The following is a 10,332-nucleotide window of genomic DNA, read 5'->3' as shown; positions in this document are numbered from 1 at the left end:
TTTTAATATAAGATTTTTAAAAGGGTTTAAAGATTGTAATTCCCAGTAGGAAAATGTTATCTGACAAATATGCTGATCACAAATCACTGTAAAATGCTACAACTGCATTTGGGCCAGAGGAGTAGGGATTCTCTACAAAGAATTCCAGCTTTCTTTATGAGAAGGTCAGAGGTACGCTGGTTTGTGTTATAGCGACATCCACTGGGTGATCTACGTTGCTTTTCCTTCAGCAAGGACTTTGTCAGAAGGGCATTATGCTTGACCTTCAAATTTGGCAGACAATTTACTGATGAGATTCATAACCTGTGGGTTGCTCTGATATTTTGACCTATTTGCCAGAATCTGGGCCACATCCTGGAAGGCCACCATAACTCTAGATCCAGCATGATTGCAAGAACCTCACGATCTCTAAGACTTTCACTGAGCCCAGGCACTCCTGCCGTTCCAGTCATGCTCCCTCCCATTCCAGGCATTTCTCCAGGAATATTAGCAGGCATTCCTCCAGGAAAGCCACTTGGAAAAGAGCCGGACTGAGCACCTGATTGTCCTCTGGCTTTTTCCTCCCTCTGGGATCTCTCAGGTTCTTCCCGAGCCTTCTTAACCCTTCCCATTCTTTCTTTGATCTCTCGCTGTTCACGTTTCCACTCATACTTTCTCAGATGTTATGCAATTTTCTGGGCCCCAGGTTGAACTTCTTTCAGCATCGCACTGGCATCTTCACCGTAATTCAATTTACACGCAAGGGCAAGGTCATAGGCTGCTTCTTCCCAATGGCCCAGAAGTCCGTGTGCTTTCCCTTGCCATTTGCAGGGCTGAGCTGAATCAGGAATTATTTCAATAGCTCTGTCACAGGCTTGGATGGCAGCAGTTGGCTCCTGTAATTTGATGAAGACACTGGCTCTCTTGGCAGACAGAATGGCCAAGCGAGGATTCAGCTTGATGGCATCTGTGAACAAGCCAATGACTTTCTGTAGTTCACTATCATTTACAGCATCAGGGACAGCCACTTCTTTATCATTTGCCTGATCTATTATCTCCTCGGTTATCTCTACATTTTCATCTCCCGTTTCTTGAGAGGCATCAGTGTCTGGTTCAATCACATCTTCAATGTCAATTTCTAGATCACTTTTCTCCATTGACGGTTCGACTGTCTCTCTGTTTTCCTCTTTTGTCTTACTGTTTGTTCTTTGATATCTTCTTCTGTTTTATGAGTAGCAGGTGGCATTTTACCCCCCAAGCTCTCCACCCACTCCCTCAGGAAGCGCATTTCCTCAGTGTGCAGAATGCTTGGATCCTGCTTACACATTTTCACGAAGGCCCAGAGCTCACTCACTCTGTGAGGCTTCGTGGTGGGGAAGTGGCAGCAGGCGGTAGGTGCGACTGAGGCTGTGCAGGCCCTGGGCACTAGCTTGGCATGACCTGAGAGAAGGATGGTGCAGTTGGTTGAGAGTTTTAATCTGGACCTAACAGAGTCTGGCACCAGGTTGTGTGGGACAGGGAGTTGAAATTTGTTGTTTTTTTTAAAAAACTGATTTAGCAGACTAATAAAATACTGGCATTTCAAGTAAAGTAGGTTTTAATTTCTTGTATGTGTCACATAACTTCCCCATCCCACCCCGACGAGAAATAAGTGGTGTAATTTACTGCCCAAATAATTTAGTAAAAGTGATAATTAACAAGCATTCTAAGAATCTAGAAACCTATTTTCATACCAATCTAGAGAAAAGAGATTTTTATAACCACACAACCTCACTGAGGTTTTCATGGCAATGCAAACAATGATAGTTTGATGATTTGTACTTCACTGCACAATTGGAGATTATAAGAAATTTGCGAGGTAGGAAAATATGTAAAACAGCAGGAGAAAAATTAGCTTTTATAAATTCGTAGTCATGCACTTCAGCAATGTTGCTAGTGAAGGAGAGAAACAGAGAGAGAGAGGGAGAAGGAAGGAGGGAAGGAAATATTGTCAGGGGAAGGAAGGGAGAGAGAGACAGAGAGACAGAGAGAGAGAGACAGAGAGAGAGAGACAGAGAGAGAGAGACTGACTTATCCCTAACCAAATAAAGAATGCTACTTCTTCTTAGGCGTATCTGGACATTGGAACACACGGAGCACATACCAGGCCTCACAGAATGGTCAATATTTTCCAGAGAATTTACACCACATACAGTACAGTTTTTCTTTTTATTACAATGATAATATTGGATGTGAATGATAAAAAGATAGCAGGAAAAATGGTAATTATAAAATACTTAGGACTAAGTGATGAAATCACTACATATTAAAATGTGTGGGATGCAGTGCGTTTCATTTAGTGAAATGTTTATGTTAAAGAAGAAAAATTGAAAACTATTGTGAAAAATGCTTCTCTCAAAAAGTTAGAACAATAATCACAAACTAAATAGAAACAAAGTAAAGGGGAAAAATATTTATACATAACAAGAATTAATAAATAAAATTATAAACAATAGAGAAAATAACAAACTCAACACTTAATAACATTTTTAAAAAATTAAAAATAACTTCTGACAAGATTTTTATACAAAATATAAAGTGAAAATAAACGTTTAAAATTACTAGAAACAAATACAAATATACTAGAAATACTATCATGAGAATACTATAAAAATCATCAGTCGGTTTGAGAAGTTCCATATAGAGGACATTCTAGAAAATATATATCAATAAATTATATGTTTAATCTGTAGTTAAAATACTTCACTGACCAGTTTCACACCTCTATGCAAAAGAAGTATGAGACCCAAGGAGTTTTAAAGTTCTGTTTTTACCAATGTTCAAGAAACAGACAATTCATATCTAACAAAACTCTTCCAGAGAAGCAAAATAGAAGAAAATCTGTCCTCTTCATTATGAGACTGTAATAACCTTGACATCAACACTTGACAGGGACAGTGCCATAAATAAAAATTATAGGCTTATCTCGTTAATTAGAATACATATAATAAACTTCAATAAAATATTGATAAAATTGAATCCATCAACACATAAGATAAATGATGCATCATATAAAAGCAATGTCTAACCAAGCATCATGAGGATGGTTTCATATTAGGAAATCAATTACTATAATTCAAAATCCAATGGCCATTTATGATAAAGCTATTAGAGAACTAGGAATATGAGAGCATTTCTTTCTAAATTCATAATGGGTGTCGATTAGAAACCTATAACAATGATCATATTTAGTATTATCTCTTTAAAAGCTGTCATTTACAAGTAAAGATCAAGAATGCTATTTATCATTGCTACAATTCATTACAATACTGGACTTGCTAGTCCATGAAATAAGACATGAAAAATAAATAGGATATAAGGATTGTAAAGGATGTAAGAAAATGGTAGTACTTTATGGATGTCTTGATTTTCTACGTAAGAAAACCCAAGAATACATCTATACAAACTATTAAATCATTAACAAATCAAGTACATTCGCTATATGCAAGAAAATAATGATGTAATTAATGTATTTTCATATACCTCAACTACCAATTAGAAATTATCATTACAAATTGTCCATTCACAGTAGAAACAATAACAAAAAAATACACTCCTTAGGATTAAATATAGAAAATACATGTGATAACTTAATGGAGAAAACCACACAACTTTATGGAATGACATAAATTTTGATCTGCCAAACCCCACAGAGTAGAGTGAACCCTAAGGTAAACTATGGTCTTTAAGTGATTGTGAGGTATCAATATAGGTTCGACCTTGTTAAAAAAAAAAAAAAAAGAAAAAGAAAAAAAGAAAGAAGTATAATTAAAAAGTACCATTCTTGTGAGTAATGATAATAGGGGAGGCTATGTGTAGGGGGGCAAGAGGTAGATGGGAAATCTCTGTACCTCCATCTCATTGTCTTGTAAACCCAAAACTGCTTTAAAACATAGTTTTAGGGGGAAAAAAGGCACCCTAAAAAATTGACCACAAACATTAGGATTTTAGCAATTTGTGCATAAAATGTCACAGTATCATATTGATGTTAAGTCCCTCAAAAATGATCTGGAGAATAATTTCTTGCAACAAAATTCCAGACAGTATTCAATGGAACTTAAGAAGCTGAGTTTAAAAATACAACGAAAGTACTTAGAATAATTGATATAATTGTGAAGACAGTCTATGAGATGGGGAATCTTGCCGTACCAAATATGAAGGCATTAAAGAGCAGAAAACATTTAGAATGTGTGATTTGTCACATGGATAGTCAAATTAACCAACTGAAAGAATGAAAACTTCAAAAACTTTCATGTATATGTAAAAGAAGTGTTTATTGAACAGTGGTAATCAAACTGCTTGGGTTCAAATCCTGGCTCCTTCACTTACTGGGTCTGTGACAGTGGAGAAAGTGTTTCACCTTTCTTTACATCAGTTTCTTTGTAGAATGGAAATAATACCTTTTTCATGCAAGTGTTGTGAGGATTATATGATATAATGCAAATACAATGACTAACACATAACATATGTACAAAGGTTGTTAGGTATCATAAGACTGTTTGGTATATGGCAGAAGTGGCACTGGAAACTAGTTGTGAAAAGATGGATTTTAAAACAAATTACGCTGAAACAATTTACAATCAATGTAAAAACTAAACTGAGACTTTGAAAATAACACCATAACCTCTCCATTCTACACAAGAAAAGAAAAAAATATATTTTAAGAAATGTAGAAGAAACTGTAAGAGAATATCTTAATTACATCTGAAAAAAAGATTTGTAAACAAGATAGAAAAGTTACAGATCAAAATGAAAAGACTAATAATTTGGTATCAAAATTGAAATTTTCTGTAAGACAAAAGATATCATAACTTAGCACAACCATAATAACTGACTTGGAGACGATATTTGCAATGCATGTAACTGAAACTAATTAACAGCCATAACATACAAATAACTAATATGAAGAAATACGCAAAAGTCAAATAGACTAATAGAAGTACACCTAAAGTCTAAAAACTGGTAATTCACAGGAAAAGAAACATGAAAGGCCAGTGACCTAGAAAATAGGCTCAAATTTATTAGCATACAGGGAACTGCAAAATTAAGAAACGATGTATCTCATACTCATCAATGTGGCAAAGTATGACAACGCCATGCCAAGTTTTGGAACAGAAATGGACAAAACAGACTCCTTTACACTGCTGGTGGGCATATAAATTGGTAGAACCAATCTGAAGAGCAATTTATCTAATAAATACACATGAGGGCTGACAATTAAGTTTGCGAACTCATCCCAGAAAAAGTGCTACATACCTCATTGCTAAATATCACTATGGTCACCTTTGAAGTACTCCCCCTGGGAAGCTATGCACCGACACCAGCGTCTAGTCCACCCTTCAAAGCAATTTTGGAACTCTTTTTCTGGAATGGCCATCAGAGCTGTCATCGTATGACCCTTGATGTCCTGAATGTCATCAAAATGTCTTCCTTTCAATATTTCCTTTATCTTTGGGTAAAGAAAGAAGTCATTGGGGGCCAGATCAGGTGAGTAGGGAGGGTGTTCCAATACAGTTATGTGTTTCCTGGCTAAAAACTCCCTCACAGACAGTGCCGTGGGAGCTGGTGCATTGTCGTGATGCAAGAGCCATGAATTGTTGGTGAAAAGTTCAGGCCGTCTCACTTTTTCATGCAGCCCTTTCAGCACTTCCAAACAGTAAATTTGGTTCACTGTTTGTTCAGTTGGTACATATTCATAATGAATAATCCCTCTGATATAAAAAATGGTTAGCAACATCGTTGCAACATGTCCCGAACTTAAGTGTCTGACCTTGTATATTCCCTAACATCAGCAATTCCAATTCCTGGTACATTCCTTAAACAAACAAACAAACAAACAAACAAACAAACAACAAGAAACCCACAAACAGGTATCATGACTCTTATGTGGTGAATTGTGTTCCCCCAAAATTCATATGTTGAAGTCCTAACCTCCATAACTTCAGAAGGTGACTGTCTTTGGAGACAGGATCTTTAAAGAGCTAATTCTGTTCAAATGAGACCATTAGGGTGGGTCTGAATCTTATCTGACCTATTGTTTTTATAAGAGGAGGAACTTTGGACATCCAGAAAGACACCAGGGATTCATGTACACAGAGAAAAGTCCATGTGAGGACACAGTAGGAAGGCAGCCATTTACAAACCAAGTAGAGAGGCCTCAGGAGAAACCATACCTGTCGACAACTTGATCTTAGATTTTCAGCCTCCAGAACTGTGAGGAAATAAACTTCTGTTCTTTAAGCCACCCAGTCTGTGGTGTTTTGTTATGGCAACCCTAGCAGACTAATACAAGAACATATAACATGTGCACACAGACACATATACAAGGATTTTTATAATAATGAGAAAACAGAAAAAATCTATTCATCAATAGACTGATAGAGGAAGAAGTAAGTTAATTCTGAGAGGCAGTGATGTATACTGGTTAAGAATCCAGTCTTTAGAGCTCAGTACAAATCCTAACTCTGCCACTTACTAGTTATATAAACTCGGTTCAAGTTACTTGCTTTCTCTGTGTCTTACTTAGATTCCACACTTGTGTAATGGGTATAATAGTATCTTCCTCATAGGGGAGATATGAGTTAATACACGTAAAATACTTAGCACATGTCTGACACCTGTAAGTCCAATGCGAATATTAATATCACTAATAAACTATTATATTCATATGAAAAAAGTACAATAGTTACTATAGAAAAGTCACAATAAGTATAATTAGACAATTATTCTGCAATGTTATACTTTCACAGAAAAGTTCTGACTCAAACACTGCAAAATCCTTATATTTGGGTGATAGCTAAATGGGTGTTTGTAATATTACCCTCCGTACCCTTCTGCATACTTAAAATACATTTTAACTGTAAAAAGACAAAGCCCATTCAAAGATATAGAACGTCTAAAAAGTAATAGTTTTAGGGTTACATTAAAATGGTGAAACAGCCCGAATTATAAAATATCCACTTTTTATTGTGGAGCTCAGCTCAGTACTGCAAAGCTCTACCAAGAGTTACAGAAGAGATTTGAGGCATTTGAGCAGTCGAAAGTAGGCTTAGGACCAGACAAAGCATTATCTATTGGGCCAGAAAGAGACACTGCATTCAAAGTTAATAAACCCAGCAATTTATTTTCCATAAGGGAACAACAAAAAGGAAAAAAATTACTTTATCTCCATCAAGGGTTAAGATGTGAAATTTACTCCAATTCTCAATGGGGAATAACCATTGAAATACCTCAGGTGGTTTTTTGTTTGTTTGTTTGTTTTTTAAGTGTGAATGAGTGCTCGGAAACCATCAAAACGAAAATGTGTAGTGTGGCGGGAGAAACAGAGGAGGAAAATATTTTCCTCTGAAAAAGAGTGACTTCAGATGAAAGAAAGTATATTTGTGGTCCAGCCTGGTAGTTGGCTATATTTGTTTCATCTTCTAATTAATTGGACACTTTTCCTATCTCAGCACTTTTATGCTTTCCCCATTTTAAAAATAGCACGCATTATTTTGAGTATCGGTGTCATAATATGCTTTTGATTTTAGAGATGCATTGGCCTCAATTTTGCAAGCACTCTGAAGACTGGGCAGTGTGTCACCATTATTAAGTATTCTATGTTATACTTTGTGCACTGCTATAGACCTTTGAAGCTATTAGTTTCACTAGTGCCTGCTGATAGAATATACTATAAAGGAAGCTCGTGAATTTATGAAAGAGCATGTACATCTCATTTCACCAATTGGGAAAAATCAGAAGGAAGGATGGTGAAAACACATGAAGCATATTATGATCATACTGAAGCCACCATTTGGACCAAACTCTTTTGATGTTGGTAAGGCCTCAGGTCCAAGTGAATTTCATTCTTCAGAGAAATAGTAATGTCAACGGTAAAATCCCTTTTTGTGTCCTCAAGATTAGAACAGAGGTGGAAGGTAGATAACTTCCACTTTAGCACTGATACTTAGTATACAATTATATAATCCTCATTCCAGAAAATGTTTGAAGGCACAAAAACGGCACCGGTGAGTGGTGTTTGACTACTTATATACATTGTTTCCGAAAGCAGAGGACAGCAAAATCTGATTGATGATTTCCTTTTCTCTGACCGCAATTCTTGGCAGATATGGAGCCTCTCTTCTCCAGAAAGTGAATTGATGACTGTGGAAATGGAGTTCTTTGCTTGAAATAACTGGTTCTGCTATCCTGAGTTCCTCAAATTACAGTCAAAGAAGAGAAATATTTTCAGCAAATATCCTCTCCCCCAAAGTATACAGGAGAATTGTTGCCACTGAAATGCTACGTTTGTTTTACAGATGGAACTCATACAGTGAATTTCTGAGCAAAATTTGAGTTAGTGACTCTCGACAACTTTGCACCATGTTCCTTCCATCTGGAATGTCCTTTCCTAGCATGTTCACATGTGTATGTTCAAGTTCTACCCAATGTTGACACACCACCTCCTTGGAAAGGTGATCCCTGGTCCCTCCCCACTTTCCTTTCTCTAGCATCTCTGTCCACCCCCCCCCCCATTGCATAAAAAAGGGAAGGAAGAGGGATGGGAGGAGTAAAAGGGTCAACAACAACCCAAATAGCTCTTATTATTTATTGAGCATTCATTGTGCAGGAGAAGGTGTGCTTCATATCCGTGATCTCATTTAATTTCCACAATAACTCTGTGAGCAAGAAACTATTATTATTATTATTCCTAGACGTTAATGATCCAAAGTCATTCATCTAATAATTAATGGGATCTAAATTCAAACTGGATCTGTTGGCATTCACTGCACTCTGTTGTTTTCCTATGAGCTGCCCAAGGGCAGGGTCTCTGTCTGATTAATCTCAGTTTTGTTTGCAATACCTTGCAAGGAATAGGTGTTGAACACCTTTTTTGGCTTACTATATGCATGTGAGTCAGAGAGCAAGAGGATATAAGATATAATTTTAAGGATTAAAAATATCAAGCTGAAAAAGATTATATTATAATTCGTATGAATATACTTTGGTTAATAGTATTAATAGCTTTTACCTTTATAACCCTTTCCAGTTTCCAAAAATGTTCCACATAGTGTAAAAGACATTACAATTTCAAAAGGTAGACCATTAGTGTAATTTTAACTATTAATATACCGTGTTTCCCCGAAAATAAGACCTAGCCGGACAATCAGCTCTAATGCGACTTTTGGAGCAAAAATTAGTATAAGACCTGGTCTTATATTATATTATATTATATAAGACCCAGTCTTACATTATAGTAACATAAGACTGGATCTTATATTAATTTTTGCTCAAAAAGATGCATTAGAGCTGACTATCCAGCTAGGTCTTATTTTCTGGGAAACACGGTAACAATAGCTAGAGAGTATGCAGACTATACTTAAAAATAATTTCTTAAAATAATTTGCTATGACATTGAAAAAAAAAAAAACTTTTATATGTTAGGCTTCCAGATACTCAAATTGATATTAAGAGCTGTCTACAATACTCAAAACCTTTAAGCTTTGTAAAGTAACTCAATCAAAAAGGTTGATTAACATTAATCAACTAACAATATCGACAATTATGTCATCATCATTAAATATTAAGAAAGCATATGCCAAGACAGGATTGAAAGATGTCAGATAGAAAACCATTTTCATTCTCCAAGACAATAATTCTCAGTTTGTGCTAAAATTACATATCTCACTTGATTCTTTTTCTTTTTTTTGTCTTTGAAGGCAAAAACAGCTCTTCAGTATATACAAGAAAAAAAGAACAGAAAGCATTATTGCTGTGGCAACTGCTGTTACTGCTGATTTCATAACCCAGCATCTCCTTGACAGATACACAGCTGACCAGATTTGCTGATAAAATGGGAGGCATCCTAAGTTGTTAATTTACCGAACACTGTTCTTTAATAACTATGGAAGACTTAGTCATACTATGTTGAGCTTTGCAAATAGTCAAAAATGGATGAATGACATTTAATGTTAAATAATGCCAGTATTTTAATTGCTAACCTGATGTTATCAACTCTGATATGATGTGGAGAGCATTACCTTTTTAAATTGGATAAATAAGAAAGAGAATGTGACACAATTGAAATGAGAACAACGCTTAGCGCACAATTTCACCATTTAAGACAATATCAGCAAAGACAATTTAGATAAGAGCCACTGAAATGGGATAAAATTCAAGAAACATTTTTAAGAGCTACTACAAAGCCTTTTGCTGGGGGCTTTAGAACAGGGAAACAGATGGGGGAAATAATTGTCTAACATTTATGTTAATGTACCATAAAACCCCAATTATCCAGGCTGCTTGAGGAATCAGGTGTTTGGCTTAATTTTTTGG

At 35.9% G+C, this 10,332-nt stretch overlaps 1 pseudogene across 1 annotated transcript; it reads right to left on the bottom strand.

The window, feature by feature from the left end:
* Positions 1–252: 252 nt before the first annotated feature.
* On the bottom strand, positions 253–5,116 carry LOC308494966 (hsc70-interacting protein-like; annotated as a pseudogene). Its single transcript has 2 exons — positions 5,086–5,116; positions 253–1,419 (listed from the first exon to the last, which is right to left on the bottom strand). The product of its transcript is annotated as a hsc70-interacting protein-like (transcript).
* Between the last annotated feature and the right edge of the window lie 5,216 nt (positions 5,117–10,332).

The sequence above is a fragment of the Rhinolophus hipposideros genome, assembly GCF_964194185.1.
Source record: "Rhinolophus hipposideros genome assembly, chromosome: X".
NCBI classification, from domain to species: domain Eukaryota; kingdom Metazoa; phylum Chordata; class Mammalia; order Chiroptera; family Rhinolophidae; genus Rhinolophus; species Rhinolophus hipposideros.
The sequence above is the reverse complement of the archived record's forward strand: the minus strand, read 5'-3'. Positions and strand labels throughout refer to the sequence as shown.